This window comes from Pan troglodytes, chromosome 21 (genome assembly GCF_028858775.2).
Source record: "Pan troglodytes isolate AG18354 chromosome 21, NHGRI_mPanTro3-v2.0_pri, whole genome shotgun sequence".
In the NCBI taxonomy this organism is placed as follows: domain Eukaryota; kingdom Metazoa; phylum Chordata; class Mammalia; order Primates; family Hominidae; genus Pan; species Pan troglodytes.
This window is the reverse complement of record NC_072419.2, coordinates 20,361,188-20,368,899: the sequence shown is the minus strand read 5'-3', so window position 1 is coordinate 20,368,899 and position 7,712 is coordinate 20,361,188. Positions and strand designations below refer to the sequence as shown.

General features: G+C 45.5%; 1 long non-coding RNA gene across 1 annotated transcript; it reads right to left on the bottom strand.

The window, feature by feature from the left end:
* Positions 1-5,907, bottom strand: LOC134809179 (uncharacterized). The gene is made up of 3 exons (XR_010154263.1): positions 5,828-5,907; positions 1,000-1,066; positions 1-91 (listed from the first exon to the last, which is right to left on the bottom strand). It is a non-coding gene; the product is annotated as an uncharacterized LOC134809179 (long non-coding RNA).
* Positions 5,908-7,712: the final 1,805 nt, after the last annotated feature.

The window sequence follows — 7,712 nt, the reverse complement described above, 5'->3', positions numbered from 1 at the left end:
TTTTGTTTCAGAAGGGTGACTCAATTATGAATTTATGAGAGTGGCAAAAAGATTATATAATTTTCTCCCCTTCCACACATTATACAGAAATCTGAAACCAAGCAGGAAGAGGAGTCAATGTCATAGTTCCGAAGAAAAGGGCCTCCCTTAAGAAAGCCTCATATACATTTCAAATTTCAGCCATGTGGTTGCCTTCATTTAGGTTCCCCCAGAAGCTGACCACGAGACGAGGATTTTTGCATGCAAATAGTTTATTTGGTAAGTTATATTCAAGAAATATAAATAAGGAAGGAAACCAGTACAGAGAGTTATCAAAAAAGTTGCCAGGCTGGGCGCAGTGGCTCACACCTACAATCTCAACAATTTGGGAAGCTGAGGCAGGAGGATCACTTGAGCTCAGGAGTTCAAGACCAGCCTGGGCAATGTAGAAAGACCTTGTCTCTACAAAAAATAAAAGTAAAAAACTAGCCAAGCGTGGTGGTGCATGCCTGTAGTCCCAGCTACTTGGGAGGCTGAGGTGGGAGGATCACTTGAGTCAAGGAGGTTGAGGCTACACTGAGCTGAGATCACGCCACTGCACTCCAGCCTGGGTGACAGAGTGAGACCCTAGTCTCACAAAAAAAGGTACCACTGTGAGTCACCAGAGCTCAGTCCCGCTGGGGAACTCTGGTATAGAGCACGCACCTCATGGTTATCCCACCCAAGGGACATGAGGGCAGGATATTTATTCACAACTGCTCACAGTCATTGGTTGAGCGGTGCTTTAAGTGGAACATTAATTTTCCGTACTTCCCACCCCCCATGTAGGAAGGTGGAGCCAACAGGGAAAGCCCTTGGGAAATGGATGCAGGTGCTTGCGGTTAGCAGCTTTGCCTCCCAGCAATGAGAAGCCCCGAGGGGATGGGGCCAGGGCACTGGCAGCATCTGGGGCAATGATTAAGAGCTGCTTTCCTGACCCTCCCATCCTTTCCTTTAATAAACAATTCCCTGAGCACTTACAGTGTCCCAAGCACTCTGCCAAGGACCCAGGAATGAAGAGCTGCCCTCAGGAAGCTTGCAATGTGTGCTGTAGAAGAGAGAAGACTCCATTATTAGGGCATCCACTCTGTGCCAGTCACTTTCCTGGAGCTAGCTCACTGCATCCACCCAGGCATTCTGTAAGGTAAGATTCTTCTTCTCATTTTATAGACATGCCATGCAACCATCTGATTACTTCTTCAGAACAGTGTAACCGTCAGCAGAGGATATTTAAAAGCAGGATCGTAGTATCGATGCTAGCTGATGAACAGTTTCCGCCTCTAGAAGAAACGCAGATGCGAGCAGAGTAAACGGGCTGACGAATGCATGCCGTGTGTTGAAAGAACTGAATGCAGTAAGTAGGCTGCAGCCGGGGCCTGCTTCAGCCTGGAACCCTGAGTGATGGGGGACAGGAGTGTGGGACATGGTTAGTTCTGCCCTGTTTCCTCCCCTCTCCCCACCCTACCTGCCTCTGCCTCCTCCATGGTTGAAGGGAGTGAGGGTGGTGAGAGGGTGGTTTAAGGAATAGGAAAGATTTCACTAAGCTGGCACATAAGTTATCCAATAAAGGTGCCCGCTGAGCATGGAAGTTCAACGTGTCGACTCCCATGAAGCACTTTTGCTGCTTTCTTGGGGATTCCATGCTGGGAACCTTATGTCCTTGCTTGGGATCTACCAAAAGCACAGCCTGAAACAAGAATTTGGGTATAGGTAGCTCATTTGGGAAGTGATCGCAGGACTCAGAATTGAGGGAGAGAGAAGGATGAAAAGCCATAAAAAAGCATGTGTTTTTAAAGTTACTGCTGTAGGCAATGAGGGTCCTATTCTACCAGGATCTGGAAGGTTTGCAGAATACCTCCCAGAATTGTCTGCCTGAAAGACAGTAGGTTGGGTCACTTCCCACCGGCTCCCTTCCCTGTCATGTAAGGATTGCTCCCAGGGTGCATTAACTGCCCCCTCATCCTTTCTCAGCTGCTTCTCAGAGGCTTTGGGGATGTCTCTGAGGCAGAACTTGTGCCTTCCCCTAGTGTTAGGCACAGTTAGCAGGAGTCTGCCTTGCGCAGAAAGGTCCTCTGCAGCTGCAGTGAAAATCACTGGGCAGTCAAAGCATCTGCTTCATGAGTGAGGTGTTCTGAGCCTTGAGGTCACCCACTGGTCCATGAACAGACTCTCTTGGATGGGACTCTACCTGCAGTAGGCTGAATAATGGCCTCAAAAGACATCCACGTCCTAATCCCTGAAACTGTGAATGTTCCATGTCAGAAAGGGACGCTGCAGAAGTGATTAAGGATCTTGAGAGGGGAGATTATCCTGGATTATCCAGGCAGGCTTTAAATGCAATCACAGGTGCCCTTATAAGAGGGAGGCAGAGAGAGATTTGACATAGACAGAAGAGGGGAGATTATCCTGGATTATCCAGGCAGGCTTTAAATGCAATCACAGGTGTCCTTGTAAGAGGGAGGCAGAGAGATTTGACACAGACAGAAGAGGAGGAGGCAATGTCACTATGGAGGCAGAGAGAGGAGTGATGTGTCCACAGCCCAGGAATGCCAGCAGCGCCAGAAGCCCAAAGAGGCAAGGGATGGGTTCCGCCTTAGAGCCTCTGAAGAGAGTGTCTCAGCCTTCTGGCCTCCAGAACTATGAGGGAATAAATGCCTGTGGTTTTAAGCCACAAATTTCGTGGTAATTTTTTTTTATAGCAGCATTAGGAAATGAATACACCATGCACTGGCTCCTCTATGTTCTTTTCCTGGTTCCTGAGGAGCACACACTCTTGCTGCTGCTGGTGGTGGAGGGCAGTTAGCTCCCAGGGCAGCCCGGTTTCTCCTGCTGTCTTGCTTCTAGTCTCACTCTCTCCTCAGGCAAGTAGCCTCAGCCTCTCCGCATTCGGCATGTGTCACACCCCAGTCCACTCTGTCCCCCACACTCTAGGACCACAGAGGAGGCTCTCCCAGTGGCTCTCTTATAGCCCCTCTCCTTTGGCCAAAGTTAGGGGCAGAGCTCTCTCTCCCCATTCCCAGTGGGAAATGCAACAGCAATCAGAAAACTCCAGGAAAATTTGGCCTCTTGCCCTCCTACTTCCACCTTCAAATGCCCTGCCCCTCACCCCCACCCATTTGCAAGTTCCAGCTCAGAACATCCAGCACCTCGTTTTATAAAATTGGGGCCACTTGGCTCTCTTTGTTAACTCTCAGCCTTTGGGCTTCAACCCAAACCAAGCCTCAAAGGGTCCCATTTTATCACCCAGAAAACCCGAACAATTTCACAGTTGAGACCTATGCTCTGGGCTGGGACGCAGCAAATGGCTCAGCCCCAGATGCTCCAGGAATAATGCTGTGGCCTCGGTCACGTTATCTGTCCAGCTTCTGGACGAGTCTACAATTCCAAAGCCACGAAACTGTCAACAGTGTGCGCACCTAAAACTTCTGAACTAAGACAGGCCTCCCTGCCTGTGGGAGGTTAGACAGAAAAGTCTCCCAAAGCCCAAAGAAGTGATGTTTGTGGCCAGGCTAAAGTCCTGTACTGTAAGTTTGTAATGGCTTCCTAAAAATAGTGTTTGCTCACTCTATTCCACAGTCACAAAAAAACCACCTGAGACGTCAGATAGGGAATTTGTTTTTTAATTTAGAAGAAATCATTACCAATAAACGAAAGAAAGAAAAGAAAAAGGAAGGTGGAGAAGGGGTGAAGAGACAAGCCTTGGATTCCACGTGAGATTCTGCTCTATGTGGGGCTATAAGTTTTCCCATTTCTGTCTTCCCCATCATTCCTCACTCTGCCAGAACGAATTCTGTCTCCCAGAGGTTTTTTTGTTTGTTTGAGCGGAGTCTTGCTCTGTCACCCAGGCTGGAGTGCAGTGGTGCAATCTCAGCTCCCTGAAACCTCTGCTTCCCGGGTTCAAATGATTCTCCTGCCTCAGCCTCCCAAATAACTGGGATTACAGGTGTGCATCACCACTCCTGGCTAATTTTTGTATTTTTAGTAGAGACAGGATTTCACCATGTTGGCCAGGCTGGTCTCAAACTCCTGACCTCAAGTGATCTGCCAGCCTCGCCCTTCCAAAGTGCTGGGACTACAGGCACGAGCCACCATGCCTGGCCAAGAGTATTTTGTTTGTATGTAATTAATATAGAAAAACTACTTATCTCCTTTAAGACACATTCTTTTTATAAGAAAAAGTAGCAACCCATAGCAACAATAAATATGCCATTCTAACAATAGCTTGTTATTAACAAGAAAAATCATAAAAATAAAAATAGCAATTTTACTAGAGGAAACTTGAGTGAGGGATAGTCCTGGGCTGATACACATTTCCAGAGGCAGTCCTTTAAAGTTTTCAAACTCCTGGGGGTGGACAGCCTTTCTTCTCAGCGTCTGCTTCTGGGGAAATGAGAACTAAAGCAACCTGATGAAGAGAGCATTGTTACATTTTCCAGATAAGAACACCCTGGCTCAAATCAGCAACTTGCCTCAGGTCACACTGCTAGTTAGTGGAGAAACTGAGGATTCAAACTCAGGATCCACCCCAAAGCCAGTGCGCCTTCTTCTATGCTATCTCCTCCCATGTTATCTTATTATCTTATTGTCAAACATAGCTTTCACTGTAGTTATCTATCATTTTTCACTTTTCCCATTAAAAATATCAAAGTGGACCAAAAAAATCTACAACCTTATTTTGAAAAAATCTTTTTTTTTTTTTTTTTTTTGAGATGGAGTCTCACTCTGTCGCCAGGCTGGAGTGCAGTGGTGAGATCTCGACTCACTGCAACCTCCGCCTCCCGGGTTCAAGCGATTCTCCTGCCTCATCCACCCGAATAGCTGGGATTACAGGTGCCTGCCACCACACCAGGCTAATTTTTGTACTTTCTGGCAGAGACAGGGTTTCACCATATCAGCCTGGTTGGTCTCGAACTTCTGACCTTGTGATCCACCCGCCTCGGCCTCCCAAAGTGCTGGGATTACAGGCGTGAGCCACCGGGTCTGGCCGAAAAATCTTTTTTAAAAAATTCATGTTTCAAAGGATCTTAGAGAAAACCTGACCAACATACAAAGCCCAGAAAGACATCATCAATTTTGCTATGTGATTTATTAACAACTCAGAATGGAATGTTGATTGTGATCAATAAATACTATTGACCAATTGATTGTGATTGTTTTCTGAGCTACACTAACTTTCCACAGTCTGATTTCCTCTCCCATTACTGCCCCTTCCCACTGTATGTAAATATGCCTTCCAAAGATAACTCCCTTTCCTCTGGAGTAGATACCCCAGTGCCCTACCCATGTCCCCTCAGCCCAGTTCTGAGACCACTGGCATCTTCCATGGGTAGGCCCCTTGCCAGCTTTGGATTTCTACCTCAGACATCTGCCCCTGGGGAGGTTCTCTGGCTGCAGGAGCACTATTGGCCACAGGAAAGGTAGACCAGAAGTGCCCGGGAGTTAATGCTCCCAGCACCCCTCCACCAGTGACAGGCAGGAACAGTTTCCTTGACCCTTGGTGGGCTGATGTGCAGAGTACATTCTGTAAAGTTTCTCAGAAGGTGTCCAGCAGGATTGAGCCCCAGTTGTTCACTGCAGAAATCTGCTCATGAACGCATTCTTATTGGTTTTCTTCCTTCCCACTTTTCCACTCCCTCATCTTCCCACTCCTTGCCAAATAAACTACTGCACTCAAATCCTTATCTCAGAGTATGCTTTTTAGGGAACCTATAGCAAGAAGAAAAAGTCTAAGGAAAGATCATGTTAAACATTCCAGAAGACACAGAGATAACTACCAGGTTGGGAATAAAATCAATGTTTGTTTACATACCCAGTACATTGTACATTCTGTGGAAGCAGGGGCCACTGTAAAATTTGCTCACTTTTGTGTTTTCAGCACCTTGCATTGTTCCTGCACAATAAATGAATAATGAATGAATGAATGAATGAATAAATTAATGAACAAATAGATGAGGATTCCTACCTTTCTCCTAAGGTTAAAGTGAGAAGTTATTCTAATTAATGCCAAAGAAAGGACTGGGATTATAAAAAAAGAAATATGAAATGAAATAAAGAAAACAGACTTTGTTTTCCTCGATTCTCACAGAACACTTCTGACATCAAATATGTAGGAGGTTTTTCAGCAACTAATTCTCTAACTCTCTGGACACCTACTGAGTGTCCCACATTTCAATTCAATTCTAACACTACTTAGAATTAGCTTTAGATCCCACAAATCAGAGGGCTCAGTCCCACAAGACTGACTGCCTGTTCAGATGCCAATCACAAGTAGCAGATTTCCAGGTTGCCCACACTTCTGTCTGCCCTGGCTACACATTGGGGGTTGCCACAAGCCCCTCCTCAGGTTTGATAATTTGCTATAATGGTTCACAAAACTCAGGGAAACATTTGCTTACATTTACTGGTTTATTAAAGAATACTGAAAGGACAGAAATGATGAGCCAGGTGAAGAGGACATAGGGTGAGTTCTGGAAGGGCCTGGAGGAGTGAAGGAGTTTCTCCCTCTGTGGACTTGGGGTGTGCTATCCCCCCAGCACATGGATGTGTTCACCAGCCCAGAAGATCTCTGATGCCGCCTTTGGTGGATTTTTATGGAGACTTCATCACATAGGTATGATCAATTATTAACTCAATCTCCAGCCCCTCTCCCCTTCCTGAAAGATGTACAGTGGGGTGAAAAGTTTCAAGGTTCCAAGCTCCTGATCAGGCCTTGGTCTTTCTGGCATCCAGCCCCTATCCTGAAGCTAGCCAGGAGCCCATCAAGAGTCACCTGATTAGAACAAAAGATGCTCCCATCACCCAGGAAATTCCAAGAGATTTAGGAGCTCTTTGTCAGGAACCAGAACTGGGGTCAATGACCAAATATTAGAGTGAAAGACACCCAGCACCCCAATCACTTAGGAAAGTATGAGAATTTTAGAAGCTCTGTGCCAGGAACCAGGGATGAAAACCAAATATATACTTCTTATTACATAATATCACATGAAATGATGTAATAATGTAAACAATCATCTATAAAATTTGAATAAATGGAAACATACTATTGTGTTTGAACAGGACAGTGCCAAAATATAGAGATTAATTTTTCCAAAATGAATCTTTAAATATAATACATTCTTGGCTGGGCGTGGTGGCTCACGCCTGTAATCCCATCACTTTGGGAGGCCGAGGTGGGCAGATCACCTGAGGTCAGGAGTTCGATACCAGCCTGGCTAATATGGTGAAATCCCATTTTTACTAAAAATACAAAAAATTAGCTGGGCATGGTGGTGTGCACCTGTAATCCAAGCTACTCAGGAGGCTGAGACAGGAGAATCGCTTGAACCCAGGAGGCGGAGGTTGCAGTGAGCCGAGATTGCACCATTGCACTCAAGCTTAGGCAACAAAAGCGAAACTCCATCTCAAAAATAATAATAATAATAATACATTCTTAATAAAAATACCAACAAAGTGCTTTTTAAACTAGGTCAGTTGCTTCCAAAGTTTGTAAGGAAAAATAAACATAAATGAATGGCAAGGACAATTCTGGAAAAGGAGAGTAATGAGAAAGAAATAGCTAAACAAGCCAATAAAATATAAGGCTATGATAATTAATCCATTTGAATAAGACAGCATAGAGCATCCGGAAATGACCCAAATACATAAAGTGGCATTTCAAATCAATGGAGAAGGGAGGGTGTAGCAGTTCGCACCTG